The following is a 15,959-nucleotide window of genomic DNA, read 5'->3' as shown; positions in this document are numbered from 1 at the left end:
TTCCCATCTATATTATTTTATATTTCAGTTGTGAAAGAAAAAAAATATTTATGGTTAAGAAAATGTGAAAATAAACATGTTTTGCAAAGAAAGAAAATTCATGAATGCAGTTTTCTTCTCTTTTTGGGCTGAAAATGTTTAAGCAGCCACTGACTGTTCATTATGGAGCAATTCTATGGTAATAAGACTGCCTCTAAGAACAAATCTCCATCTTTTTCTCACAAAATGACTTTACAGTGCATTATGAATTTTGCCCTTCAGCACAGCAGCCACTTTGCCGAAAGACTACCTGACAACCTGTGCCCTTTTCCTGCTGCTGCCTTATCTTTTCAGGCTCATTTGGATAATAAGAGGTTATAAATAGAACCACTCTGCGTGCTCTCCACTGCCTGTGCCCAGGAAGTTGACGGCGCCAGTTTGGCCCCAGGCGCTTTGAGCCCATGCGGCTTTCTGGAAGACTAACAGTATGTGACGTGGTCATGCCACAGACCACAACTTCAGCAGGGAAATACAAGTTTTCTTTTTGGCTACTGTGGAGGCAAATCTCTGGCTGTAAAAAGGAATCAGCCTATTATGATGCAGATGAAAGGAATGAACTGCAAGTCAACTAATAAAGATGGACTTGATGTACCTTTCTTTTTTGACTTTTATTTATACATGTGAAAGAGAAAAATAAGCACGAAAGTGTCATCTTCCTCATTTGGTCACAGATTCTGTGTGGCATTGCACAAAAATAGATGACTGGGACAAATTTGCATGGGTAGTCATTGGGTATCATATTCTGTACTTTCTCTTGTCTCCTTTTTGTGCTGATCAAGCAATAATTTAATCTTGAACCTCTTGAGGTTTGATTTCCAGGTTTCCTCAAGAAGCAACACTGTGATCACCGTGTTCATCCAAGGGCTGCGCTTCTAATGGAAACCTCAAGTAACTTATTGAGCCAGAATACATTCCAGACAGAAATCTGCTGAGCATGTTCAGTAGAAGTCTCCTGGAATGGCTTGTTGACTTTGTCATGGCTGGTGGGCCAGAGAACACCATTGTTTGCTGTGACTGTGTTGCTACTGCCCGTCAGCAGTGCTTGTGCGGTTTGGGCTGAGCAGCTTTCATTGTTGCTGCCACTGATAATCATAGCAGCCACATTCTGGATCACTGTCAATTCCAGCAGCCACCTCAGCGATCGTGACGCTGAGCAGGAACACCAGAGACTCCGCTGTGTGTGCAGATGGACGAGCAGAATGCCGCCGGAACGAAATGGCTTACTACACGATGACTCCGAGAATTCTATGAAAAAAAGCAATTGATCTTTTGGGTTTCATGTGCAGTATTCAGTGTGTTTGTGTTTAATTAAGGGAATGGTAAACTTATTTTAAAGTGACACTCACTGGACTCTTTACACCTTTTTTAGTACTGGGTTAACTCTCTCATGGTTTCAGATCTGCCTCAGTTTGTAGTGGCACAGATTCAACAAAGTGCTGGAATCATTCCTCCAAGATTTTGGTTTAGCAACTTTGTGATGTTATTACAGATTTGGTGCGAATTTTTCGGCTGCGCATTCATGATGCAAATTTCCTATTCCACTATATTCCAAAGGTGCTTTATTGGATTGAAACCTGGTGACTGTGGAGACGTGTGGAGTGAAGGGAACTCGCTGTCATGTTCAAGATGAGATGATTTGAGCTTTGTGACACAGCTTGTTGTCATGCTGAAAGATGTGTATACTGTGGTCACAAGGGAGGGACATGGTTAGCTGTAATATTTAGGTAGGCTGCTTTAACACCATTACACCATCACCAGCAGCAGCCTGAACTGTTGATACAGTGCAGGGTGAATACATTTCATGCTTGTTTACACCAAATTCTGACTTTCTGATTTTCTGTGACATCCAAATGTCACAGAAAAATTGAGACTCATCAGATCAGAAACCTGGTCCTATTTTTAGCTGACAGGAGTGACCTCCCTGTGTTGTCGTCCTTTGCTGTTGCTTATCCATTTCATGAGTTGATATTCTGTGAATTTAGAGATGCTCTTCTGCATACCTTGGTTGAAACAAGTGGTTATTTTAAAAAAAATTAAATCCAGTAGAATTTTGTGCAGGAAAATCCTAGTAGATCACCAGGTCCTGTTTGGCACCAACAGCCATCCCACATTGGAAGTCACTTTAATCAAATTTCTTCCCCATTCTGATGCTCTACCCTTTAACTTCACCAGGTTGTCACGACCATATCTACATGCCTAAATGCATCGAGTTGCTGCCATGTGATTGACAGATCAGGTATCTGCATAACATTGCAGCCAAATATGTATACCTAATAAAATGGTCTGTGGGTGTATGCAATAGCAGTTTGGCATTACTACATTTAGTTTATAACTATCTCTATAAACACATTACATCAAATGGATGTCTAAAAAAACTAGCCTCCTAAATTTATATCTCTATTTTTGAGTAACGTTTATACGATATCTTAGGTATGAATGTCAGTAGCACCATTGCGAAACTCAGACCATTACATAGTTTAATTAAAATAATTTCCCTAAAAAACTGTTACACTTTTAAAGAAAATTCCAAAATATAGTTTGAAGTAGTAATAAAAATATTTAAAAATATTAAAAATAATACTTTCTGTCATCGGTGTGGTAATAATGGGGCGATCGTGGCTCAAGACTTGGGAGTTCACCTTGTAATCAGAAGGTTGCCGGGTCGAGCCCCAGCTTGGACAGTCTCGGTCGTTGTGTCCTTGGGCAAGACACTTCACCCGTTGCCTACTGGTGGTGGTCAGAGGGCCCAGTGGCACCAGTGTCCGGCAGCCTCGCCTCTGTCAGTGCGCCCCAGGGTGGCTGTGGCTACAATGTAGCTTAGCATCACCAGTGTGTGAATGGGAGGATGACATGTTGTGTAAAGCACTTTGGGGTCCTTAGGTACTAGTAAAGCGCTATACAAATACAGGCCATTTACCATAATGTGGACAGACAGAATCTCGTGCATTGTAATTTTTATATGTTATACTATATTGTACTATTGCATGATGATTGTTATTCTTTTAGATTTTTTATTACTATTTATATATATTTTTTTATACATTTAACTTGAACATCGGCAGAGCTGCAAACCAAATTGTGTCACACTGCATAATCAGAATCAGAATCAGAATCAGAAACTTTATTGTCATTGTCATGAGAACAACAAAATTAAGAATGGTCCCCGATCATTGCATCATCCCTAGCAATATCAAAATATAAATAAAACAATAAAATTCATATATGAATGAAAATAAAGACATATTCTATCTATATTAAGTATCCGTTTGAGACGTAACACCATGTCGCTATTATATGACAGTCATGATTTAAAAAGAGACAGCCATGATGTTGGTTGGTGTAAATAAACACAAGCAACTATTACTGGCATTGCTGAGATTACGTCTGGTCTTGGTCTGTGTTTAAATTTGTATTGCCTGCATGATATAATTGACATCTAAGCACCATAAAAAGCCAGAAATCAATTTGAAAGAGATTTTAGTACTTAGCGCTGCTCATTCCATGTCACAGTGTGTTAGTCTAAGTTAGTTTTCAGAGAGCCTTTTAACCAAGGTTATTAAAAAAATGTGGACATTGTGCATTTTTAATGGACCTCTTAACATCATTTCTCTTCTTCAGAACAAGCTTTATGTTAATAGATAAAGGTTCACTATAAAGAAAATAATTCCAATAGAACATTTAATTTCATTAATTTACATGATAAATTAACCTTCTTTTCCAGAGCAATAACATACATGACTGGAGGGTATTCTTTCTTACCAGTACTACAAGAGTCATTAGGTGGTAGGTAGTATTTGCATCCTCAGTGTGTGATGGGATTAATTATTAATTGCCAGCAATTAATGATTCATGCACCTCCTTTCTTGTTTGCTGCAGAGGTGTAGCGTGTGTGTGTGCTGTACAGGTGGCTGAGGTCTCATCAGGAGATGGAAGCAAGAGGATCACGTCATCTGAGACCCAGTTCATACACCTTGCACAACAAAGAAACGTTTATAAAGAAACAGGTTTGTCTCTTTCCACATCTCTGAACTCACATGTGGAGTTTTAAACATAACCACTGCGGCTTAAATAGGCTTAACCACAGGTTAGCTAATCACTGTAAATAGTTCAAAGGTTCTCTTTGTTTATCTAAATCACGCATAAGATGTTGTCAGTTTTTCCCAAAATTCCCACAGAGACATTCAACAGGTAGAGCTCATTATTTGTATGACTCAACATAATAACATGAGAGCCTATGACAGTTTGAAGACCTTTTTTTTTTCAAAACTTTGAGCTGTTTGGTTATTGATTGAACCTACCTGACCTTTCTCTGCCCTACTCTGATAAAACTTTCCTCGTCTCGGCTCACACCTGTAGCCCTCAGAGGGAACAGTTGTTGAGTCAGGCTGAGGGCAGGAAGACTGCCTGGAAGATTACCGGTCTTATCACAGAAACAAGTGAACATAAATGTAGCCGACATGACCACAAAGTGAAAGCCTATCTGTCTGAGTTATTCCACAGCCTCTTTCTACTTCTGTATTTTGTGCAGTCATGTGGTCTTTTAGTGAATGAATGCTTGCAAAGCACTTTAACTCATTTAACTTACCTTTCCTGATCTTTTGCTTGTTGGATTGCTGCTACTAAAAGCAAGCGTCATGTGAAGTGATTTCTTAGATGTCACTGATGCTGGCAGATGGGCTTTTTCCATCAAATGAAAATTAATTTAAAAAAATCATTTACAAAGTTGCATGATTGGAAACTGTATTTTGCCTCTTTTGAGAACATAAAGCATGTCACCCATGTACAAGCAAAACACTCCCTGTAGTGCTACGAATGATGGTCTCTGCTCTGCTTTTCCACTCGGCTGAAGACAGAGGAAGCTGTTTATGGACCGTCTGACAATGTCCTTTTGGTTAAACATGATCCTCACGCTTACCCCTTTTATCTGTGTCTGATTGATGGGTCTACAGGGGGGTTTGAGTGCTCTTACAGATCCTGTGCTGCTTCCTAATTGCTGCTTCTGACCTAGCTTCAACCCTCCTTGGTCCTAGGGGAAACTTCACCATTAATTACTGTGACTTCATGGTATATCAATCAGGGTGTCCTGAGGGGCCTCTCAACCACCCTTTTACAGTCAAGTACATGTAGAAGACCCACTGAAGTCTGATAAACTCATTCCTGTGGTGGGAATACAATCTTTTGCCTAATTTAGGAGGACGTTTCTGAATGAGCTTGATTTGATGTGTGGCTCTCAGTCACGCCGGCAAAGACGAGACCCCCGGGTGCAAGACGAAGTGGAAGGTTGAGGTGAGAGTAAACTAGCTTTTTATACTTTTAACCATATACTGTGCAGTAATAGCTGTGAGACCAATGTGTTTGAAAACTGCTGTGGTTCATCACTGTGTTTGAACGTATTTAATTCAGTGTTAATGCAGAGATTGGTTAAAAAATAGCGTGATCCTTGTATCAGATTTCTCATAAATGAGAAGAAACGTGGAGGCGATGTTACAAAATTTGAAAACCACACTCATATTTCCTGTACCCGGAAATGTGAATACTGATTTCCTGACAAATCTAAAATTAGTTAAAGGAGCTGGCTGACTGTCAAATACTTTTTTTTCCAAAACTGAAAAAAAGCATTTATTTGTTGCCTCTAGATCTCTAGGGGATCCTGTTGAATGTAAAAACCTCTTGTTCTCATAATCCAGACAAGTAATCTACTCTGTCAGCATAAAATGGGGCCATATTATGTCTTCCATTATTTTAACAGCAGAAAGGCAACGATACCCATATTCAGTGGAGAGTGTCTTAATAAAGAAGCAGATCAAAGCAGCTATGAAAGAGACTTTTTCCAGGAACCTGAGATGCTTGTGCCCTGAAACCTCATCTGAGGGAAGGCTCTGAGCTTGGTGCCCCTTGTCAGCACCTCAGAAACTTTCTGCTTCCTAACATCCATCTCTGCTCTAGAGAAAATTCCCAGGTGAATCTGAGCTTTCACTGAAACCAGGATGGAATGCGCTGTAGTGGTCTTTTCATCAGATGGAGCAACAGTGTGTATTAACGGTTGCCTGAATGAGGAGCCTCAGTCACTCAAATTAAATCTCTGAGTTTGCAGCGTAAAGGAAAGTCTGTCTATCTATCTATGGTAGCATAATTTGCTGTTTGAGTTGGATTGCTGTCTTATATTAGGAACTGTTGACATCTCCATTGCTAATTCCCCCTTCTTTCTTGCTTTTGAGTTAAGAAACCTCTTGAGTTTAGTCAGCCACATCAGCAGACCCAACCTCAGAGTCTTATGACAGCGATGCAATACTGAGCCTGTGGATGCTCATCGAGTTGATAAAAAAAAGAAGTACTGTTTATGTAATTGATTCTTTGCTGCCTCTGTAATGAAGCAGGAGTGTATCATTTCACTAAAATATACACAGGGGAGCAGAGGGTGGAGGCTTTGATAATCATAGAAAGCATGTGGTGTTATGATCATCATGTGGCAACAAGCATGGTTTTGTCTAAAAATTGACCAATAAGCTGAAGAATTAGGTTTTTGTGATACATGTTTTATATTCTTTTGACTTGTTTGCCTTAGATGAATATAAATAAATACTGTTGTTAGAACTACATAAATATGAGCGCTTTGATGACCGCTATAATAATCCTGAATGCATACTGTTTTATAGACATATCGAGTTGCATTTTGACGTAGAATTCACTTCAATTCTCTGTGTGTGCGGGCCAGTTTAGCCACCAGTACCTTACAGTTATTTGGTAGGAAAATGTCTTACCCTGTATTCAAAGTCCATAACCTCAAATGAATTCAAACAGGTCCCTGTGCTGTAACAGCTTGAGCCCAAGTAGCTCGTCTTTAGTCTGTGGGAGCAGTTCTTCACATGCATAGTGCAATCAATCATTTACTGGATGAAGATATTCGTGTAAACACTTGAAATTTTAATATAATCACTTCATTGCTGGGATTTTGTGTGCGTGTGTTTGTATTATGCCTTAAAAAGCCAAAGTTATGTATCTTAGCTGATAAAGATTCAAAATACTATGATATGTGCTGTTAAATCCTGAAGGTTAATTCGTGTAATTATCAAAAACTATTAATACGAGCTGTGATTTTTTTTAAAAAAAAACTCACTGTGGTTTATTGCAGACGTGTTTAACTACAGTCTGTGTGGGTTTTCCTTCATTCACTCCACTGGGACACATCAATATAGCTGATATGAAAGCATTATTATTGTTTAATTGGCCACAGCCATTTACCGTGAAATTTAATAACTCTCATAACTATAACAGTCATGGTCCCCCCGTCTCACTGTAGATGAGGGTTAAAGGTTTCAGTCACTGGACCCCACTGTGGCTGAGGATATCGCTTAGTCACCCCGTCTGGAGAAGAAGCAGCGCCTCCCTGTGTACACACCGATTGGTTGGTGATCTTGACGGGCTCGCCTTCTCTACAGACCGTCTTCAGCCCAGGGCGGGGCTGATTCTCTACCAAACTGAATTGCTACAACCGCCAGGAGGAAACTTACCCCGGGTCGATCCATGGAGCAGTGTGGGAATGCTCCGTCTGTAGCAGAGAACCGGACGGCAGCCTCATTTCGACTTAATCATCCTGGACTGCCTCAGCTGCTCTTGGGATCGAGAGTGACCGGATTGAATACTACAGCACTGGGATTGGCTTAAAAAAATAAAATAAAACAAAATAACAGAAAAAAAGAAAGAAAACCCATCTGCGGGGTGAGAAAAGAAGCGCGTTAATCGCCGCACCGCTGTCAGGATGATGTGACAAATCATTTATCTGCTGCCCGTGGAAAAATCAGTGGAATCGGATTTTTTCTCTTCTTCTTCCACTGCTGGAAATCAACTGAACCGGTTGTTATAAGGGTAAGTTGAGACATTATATCGTGGCACTCTCGTGTGGTCGCCCTTACGGAAGGCAGGACTCGGAGGAAGCGCTCACGCGTCGTGACCGCGGTGGAAACGAGCTCAATCCGGTCGATTGAATTACTGGTCAGTTAATTGATCCACAGAGGAACCCTTCAGACTCGGGTTGGCTGTAGTAAACATGGCATCGGTTAGGTTACGGAGTGCTTTGCCATTTTGCACTCATTGTGAAGTTTTCATAGAGAAAGTGGGCTATTTAAAGTGCTCCAACAGCAGCCAATAATTGGTCTATATTTTTGCCCAATCACCTGCTTAACAAGTGTGATACAGCCTAACCTACATAGTAAAAGAGGCGTTGAAGTGGAATTAATGGGGTGTGAAATGAGCTTGAAGTCTGGAAAGGTGAATTACTTTTATTTTTGTACTTGAACTCCTCAAATTCAGGATATATTACTCTCGTTAGACTCATATGAGCCAAAGGCGAGGTGGTTTCCATTTCAACATCTGGTTAGATTATCTAATCTGGCTGTAGGCTCATCACTGGGAGAAAGCCCCAGCCTCATCTGAATTATAGATGTAGCATAAATGTTTTGTGGATAATCATGCAACACAGCACACATCGAATCCCACCTGACCTTATCTTTGTCATTCTCCTCCCATATCACCCTTTCTTCCTCTTGCTCATCATCATAAACTGGGTGCACATAAATGGTACATAATTCATGGGTAAAGGGTGCGAGGAAAGAGTAGCAAACAGTATTTTCTTTCCACCCCCCAGTCTCAGCCTCTGTGCACCCTGAAAGTATTATTTTGTCTTTGGATGTTTGTTTTCTGTTGAATTGCTGCTTTTGTGATGCACAGACACACTGTGACTCAGTGTGACTCAAGAGAAGGGCACACGTTTCTCAAAATCATACCCATGGAGCAGACACTTAAATGTCTCGATTTGACTCATCAGCGGTCCGGAGCTCTGCCAGGATGGCAGCGCAAGCAGCGCAAACTTATTAACAAACTGCACTCTTATTGACATCCACAAAGGGTATGTGCACCTCTGTCATACAGTACCTGGGCAGACTGAAGTGAAACCATAGACATACTGTATTAGAAACTGCTGAGTTATTTTGGCAGACAGGACATAGGAGCACATGGCCTGGTTTGTGTGCCCAGTGTTCCTGATCACATGGAGCAGGAGGGGGGGATCATATCTCTGGGTGATGTAATCACACTAATAAAGCAACCTCCCGATGTGTGATAGTGGCACTCATTCCTATCCTCTGTGTCTGCTCCAACTGGACCCTGGAGAGAATATTCCCAGTGTGTCTGTGTTTGTGTGTTTGTATGTCCATGTGATACTTGGAAGGAGCTGGGAGTAGCTGTGGTGAGGCCGGTCGACCATTCAGTCTGGCTTTTGTTGACCAACTGCTATGTGAGTTTTGCAGAGGGCTGCTTAGGGGGCCACGGTGTAGTTATGCCTACATGACTCACAGTATGTTATCTGTCTATCAGCCTAGCCAAGTGTACAATCCTGTATAACTGCTTCATGGTGTTCAAAACTGTTTCGGGGCAGGATTTTACACTCAGTGATTGATATTATCAGCCTTCATTCACTGCCATTTTCAGTAGATATCTTTCCCTGTGTATCTCAAAGCATAACAACAGCAACTTGGCAATGTTTTTATGTGTGACCTATAATCACTTCAAGATGCTGTATCTACATTTAGGACACACTTATCTGGCCTACAGCGGGCTCACTTTGATGCGCTTTCAATGGGCTGATGCAGTTTTCAGTAAGACTACAAACAAGCTGGAGATTTCCTGAAAGCCCCCCTCTGAACTCTAAAATCTGCCTGTTCTCGAACTTTGAGTGTACTCTCTGTGATTGTGGGTCATTTTAAGTCTGGATTACGCTTTCTCCGAGTCCAAATGAAATGAGCGTCACTGGGCTGAACAGTTCCATGTGTGCAGAGCACATGCTTCTCAAAATAACCTCAGGCTGTTTCACCAGCACACACATCTGTATCACGAGTCAGAAAGTGGCTCACTTCACAATCCTGTTTACTGGGCATTCTAAAGCTGGGGTTAATTCCTAACCTGCTACAAAATAGCTCTGCTGATTTGCTTAATTAATGTTTAAATAGCAAGATAGTGCACACTGTAGAGGCTGCTAGGTTAAATCTGTTCATATATGCACATATTTATGCACATGTTCTGATTGCAAGAAAAATGTCCCTTTAGGGCCTTTTCAGGATACTTTTGCAGGGAACAGTGCCTACTCTGTAGAAGATACCTCTGAGCAGCCCTAAAAAGCTGGGGGGCATAGCCAGATGCAGCTAAAGATGTTGCTAAATAATTTTACTAAATAAAAGGCTTAAAGCAGCAATAAGAAGCAATTACTGCCTCTACCTAGCACCTGTCCAGAGTTTCTGCAGTGGAAGCCCAGCTGTTTATTAGTGTGTTTATTAGAAAGCATTGCATGCTATTATTATTATCCCAAAATATTGTCACTTCTAAATTTTAAGATAATGTAATACTTATGCTTTTCATGTAAAACTTTCACATGTTAAAATTCTGTTAAAACGCAGAGAGGATTTAGATTTTGCTTAAGCTACCTTTAAAGCAGTGATATTCATCCTGGTTATTCTATATCTTCTGTTTTTCTAAATCAGAAAAATATATTAAAACCCAAGTTTAAAACACTCGGCAGGATGTATGACCTCACAGGTTTGGTATCCTTTCTTAAACTCTCTTCTACAAAATTCAAAGAGATTTGTAATGCTCGACCTCCCTACCAGCGTATGGAGTTAAAGATGTATTGTAGTGTCATAAAAGATTGATGTCTAACCGTTGTGCAGCTGAAACACACATTTTTGTCTGAGACTTTTATATACCTGTCATCTCAGGAAGCGTCTGCTTTGTGCGAAAGCTGCAACAGTTTTGTCTGCTTGCCCGGTGTATGAATCAGGGGCACGGCAGCATTACCTAGAGAAGTCAAACATGTTAACCAACTTGTTCTGCTGCTTTCCAAACAATGCATGTGCATTCCCGTTAAATATATTGGTTACAACTGCTACCACAACCGCACATTAGCTTAAAAGCATGTCAGGTCTGCTTGCTAGTGAGAGAGCTCACAGGCAATGTTTGATGTCTCCCTCCCTGGCGCTTGCTCAGCTCGTACCTTTTTGACTTTGATGTGGTTTTAACTAAGTTGTCAAAAAGAAGCACTGAGTTTTCTCCCCCCCCCCCTCCTTGCATGTCAAATCATGTGATATTTGTGGGAGAAAACTGCCTCTAGAGTATGCTTTAGAGCATGGAATGTAAGCTGATACATCCAGCCTTGTTTTCAGAGCAATAAACAGAATATAACATGTATTAGTAGTGGTGCACAAAATGTAATTATATAGGAAGTGCAGTGTTTGTATGAATCCGCATCCAATGGCTGCTGTTTGTTTGGAATTACATTACACCAGGTACAGTAATAGACAGTGTCCGAGTTCTTCCCCCGTTTATGACTTGATGCGTGAGTCACAGGCGCTGCTGTCCCCTTCCCATGATACCTCATTGGTTTTGTGATGCAGTGGCAGCCATGACGATGAAGTTAGTTGTGATGTAATGCTGCATGCAGCAGCGGCAGTGCTATTTCAGGTCTACCTCTAAGCCTTCAGGGCTTCCATTTGCCAGAATGCCAGCCTGCCCTTCTCTCAGTCAGCACCTCGTCTGTCATGAGCATGACAGCCATACATGAACTGGTATTCACAGAATTTACTAGAAACCTCAGGTGTACTGCTTTGGAAAAAAGCTGTAAATTAAAAACGTGTTGCCGGAGTTGTTTTCAGAGTTACTTGGCTGAACTCAACATAACAGAGACGAAAACTTTAAATGTCAGATTGATAGTTACAGGGTGTTTTTTTGGCTTCCTAGCTTGTGTTATCACTGACACGGCGTCTGAGGCTGGTTAACCTCAGGGCAAAGCTCACTTCCAGGGCGGTGGGAATGGTTTGCTCTTTCTCCCAGAAGGCCAGTGCTTGGAGACAAGCAGCAATGGCTCCTTGGCCTTTAATCTTCCTCTTAAGAGTGTGAAGAGCTCGTAAAGGGTGTGTCTGTGTATAAACCAATAAATATGCAGTATTTACCTGATGTCTCGAGACATCGTATGTTGCAACTGGGAAGTTTCCCTGGCTGAAATCTGTTGACTATTTAAAAGCTTACACAGGGTTCAGTTACTGCAGTGCAACGTGATAGTGAACTTGTGGGAAACCAACCAATAAAGTTGCTCCTTGTTGGAAATGATGAATGCTTTTATTGTCTCAACCAGTTTGTTTGTCACTGGTTACAAAATGTAGTTTTTGTGAACACACTTTTCTTATTGTCAGTTTGCACCGTTCGCTCCTTATGCAGTTCTTTTTTTTGGACAGAAACCTTAGTTGTCAATTTTGGGTCATTCAAACGGACACTGGAAAAAACTATGATTAGATTAATGTGCTCTACAAAGCCACCGCAGGTGGGGTGTTGACAGCCAAGAGAAAAATATGAATTGAAACGAAGTTGAATGAACATAATAGCTTTACAGAAGCTAAACAAATAAAGGCAGGTTGGATCCTTTGGTAATGTTAATGATTGATAAAATCTTGTAAGGTGTTTTGCACGTGAACTTTTTTTTTTGGCTTCTGAAGTAGGGCCTTCTGGATAAGATTTGAGAAACCTGTGGGTTAACCAAACCAAAATATAATCCCTTTGTCACCACGATAGAATGATCCAGAAACTAAAATCAAACAGATTGTTAGATAGCTAACTAACGTTTGCTAAAGGCCATATATTGCCTTATTGATACATCCAGATTGAAAATACATTAAACTGCTTTCATCCTCCAGCAGCAGGAAGGATTCACCACAAGATAATGTCCAATTTCTTTTGCTTCCTTTTTCCGCTAATTGAAATACTGCAATTTAGAAGTTAGAAATGGATGTGTACAGTGTTTTAGGTAACTAAAATAACCTAATTAGGGCTACAAAACACATTTCAAACACATCAGCCGTGAGGACGGTTGATTCATAATGCAGCTGGGATGTCATGACTGTGAGTCAGCAGCATGACATGGGTATTCTAATACATATTCTTAACGTATTACGTCTTGCATATGAGAAATACACCCACGCATTTTGGCCTAAATTTAAATGTAATACCGAAACTAGTAAAAACTAAACAAAGACATTTTTTAACAGTAAAAACTGAAATGAAACAGGAAATTAAGTGAAAGCGAACTGGATCGGAAACAAAAATTTCAATCAATGAATATCTCATACAAATGTCCAATATCTACTTGTGTATTGATTAGGGCATAATGCCAAAGAGGCAGGTACGCTCCAGTTTAACAATGTAAACTCTTTAGTTGCTCAGAAAAGGATTGCTCTTTAATAAATAATAACTTTTCCTTTTTTTTGAATGAAGTCTCTTCGCAGAAGCTTTAAAATTACATCCCCCTTTTTAGTTGTTGTTAGTCCACATTGCTGCAAAGACTGCAGGACTGCATAGTGTCTGTTTACTTTTCCCCAGCTTTTTGTCAGGCCAGAGGGTCGGCCTGACTAGGAACACCCTGACTGATATAGTATCTCAGCACTATTACAGCAGCAATGAGAGTGCTGTTTTAAATAGGAAGCCTTCCCCCGGCCCACTCCCCTCCTAACCCTCTATCTTTGGCACAGCTGGTTGTCATACCCAGAGGCTCTGAATCCTCATTGTGCACCAGACTGCTAAACCCAAGTTCCCTGAATTGATTTGCACGCACACAGTTATATCTGGACAGTTTCAGCGCAGTCCCACCAACATCACATACCATGCACCAAACTCACTCCAGCAGCTTTCCCAGAAATGAGGGTGTGTTTTGGATTCTCGTGACTTGTCTTTTTACTGCCTTTTTTCGGAAGAGGTGGATCACAGTCGGTGGAAATGCTCTTTTCTTTGGAATGAGACTGAACCCTTGAAAGACCAACGCTGAGTAGTGTCCAAAATGTGCCAGTCATGCATCTCTTTAAATATTAAATATAGATGTTTAATACAAACAGATTTTAAGTAACTGCTTGGAAGATTTTGTGTGTTTTGTGAATAATGTGGCTTTAATCCAGGCATAATTTGCACATTTAAAAGTACCTGATTCTGTAACTCTTAACTTTCCCTTTCTCCTTCCTCTGCTTCTTGTTACACCGGTGCCAACTTTTCCTCCCATTTGCCAGCCGACAGAGCTTGTAAATTTAGTGTGCCAAGGAAAATGATGTAAAGCCTGTCTTTTATGGTTCCCAGCTGATCACGCCCAGTTATAGTGAAAGGCATCAGTCTGCAAGCCTAATATGTGGTGAAGCATATTCGCTTAGAAAAAGGCAAAAACAAACATTAACAATTATGCAAAAAAAGAAGTTTTTTTTTCTTGAACCGACCCGAGTTTGTGCCCTCTCGTTTTATTTTCAGTTCTCTCATCTTTTCCCACTTAGACATTCTGTCTCCTGTCTCTGCCTCGTTTCCTGACGGTTTGTCACTTCTCCATCACAGTAGTTGTCTTGGTTTTCAGACCACAAACAAAACTTGGAGCCGTCCTTATGTGCGTGCTCTCTGACCTGGAGGGAAAAACTGATTTCAGTTCCATAGACAAAGAAACTGTGTTCTCTTTAGTTACATGAAGAGTAAGGAGGCCTTCCCCTCACTGGGCCTGTGACTGTCCCATAGGACCTGCCCCAGCCTTCCCAGTTTTCCTGTGCTTTTGTCCAGAGTTTTCCATAGATCTTGTGGCCCAGCTGCACGCCTCTATTCTCGCTCTTTCCTCCCCCTTCATCCTTGCTTTTACATCTCCCTGATCACAGCTCAGAGCTCATGGGTTCACTTATGGGTGATCCCCCCTGCATTCCCCTGCGTGTTCACAAAGTAACATATTTAAGGGTCTGCACAATTAGTTGTGAAGTCATGAAATAATTACCCCTTCATTAGATGGAAAGAAAGCCAGACTTTCTGAATTAGGCTTTCACGAGAGGTAAACTGAAAACTATTACAAATGTGAAATTCTGCAGTTCAATATTTGTAGTATTCTGACAAAAGACAGAAAAAACAAAATAATGGGTCAAAATCAATGAATCTACCTTTATTTTAAAGTAATTTAGTTCAATTCAAATTCCAATTAAATGTGAAAATATTTTTAAAAAACATTATTTTCATGCTTTTCGTGAAAACTAGTCATTGAAATGCCTTAAAATGACACCACCTAATAATAGCTTTGACACATAGTCACCTGACTTTCTTTGTTCCTCAGTCGTTGCTCCCCAATCTACACTCTTCACAGCCTCTGCCAAAATGCCATGTGACTCATATTGGTGTCTCAGCACAGTTGGCCTCACAGATTTCTCCTGAGTGGGTTGAATATCTCAAAGACTAGATCAGAAGCAGACTGTTTATCGTTAATTTTATTCCTTTTTCGCACAACTGTTCAAACAAATGTTGATTACGCGCGGCTGATTTGTGTGTTCCTCCCAGCAGTGAGAACTGGCTGTGAATAAGCACTTATCTGTTGGTCGGATCACTTCGCCGTCCATACGTTACGACCAACCAAACAAATACTGTTTCTCCAGCTTTTCCTTTCATCCACATATTTTCCCGTGTGACATTCGAAGGGGAGTTAAATGTGTAAGCTGTATTTGAAAAACATAGCTGTTGTATGTGAAACCGAAAAGGCTGGCTCTCTCTGCGATACACAGGCTTCTGCTGCCGTTTTCTCCAGGAAGAAATGAAATCTCAACTTTATAGAATCAAGCTTCTTCTATCAACCCAGACAGAGGCTCTATTACAAGAACGCTGAATCTGTTTTGCTGCAGAAGAATTGGTTTCATATTCCCCATAATTCAGGCCTTTTTTCAGCACCTGCATGCACAGCTTTATGCTTTCACACACATGCCTACAATCCACTGCTCCTATGTAGCTATACTGTGTATTTTCACAGCCTCCAGTGGTGATAATCAATGCAGCCAGTCAATAAGCAGTACTCTGTTTAAGGTCCGCAAATCTCTCAAAGAGGCGTT

General features: G+C 40.8%; 1 protein-coding gene across 3 annotated transcripts in view; it reads left to right on the top strand.

Moving 5' to 3' along the window:
* The first annotated feature begins 7,335 nt into the window (after nt 1-7,335).
* The window catches only part of rhbdf1a (rhomboid 5 homolog 1a (Drosophila)), a 31,251-nt gene continuing 22,627 nt past the window's right edge, over nt 7,336-15,959 (top strand). For all 3 annotated transcript variants that reach the window (XM_026164521.1, XM_026164520.1, XM_026164519.1), the window contains exon 1: nt 7,336-7,905. The gene's annotated coding sequence lies outside the window, so the exon portion shown is untranslated. The remainder of the gene's footprint in view (nt 7,906-15,959) is intronic.

This window comes from Astatotilapia calliptera, chromosome 4 (assembly GCF_900246225.1).
Source record: "Astatotilapia calliptera chromosome 4, fAstCal1.2, whole genome shotgun sequence".
In the NCBI taxonomy this organism is placed as follows: domain Eukaryota; kingdom Metazoa; phylum Chordata; class Actinopteri; order Cichliformes; family Cichlidae; genus Astatotilapia; species Astatotilapia calliptera.
This window is presented reverse-complemented; position numbering and strand designations above follow the sequence as displayed.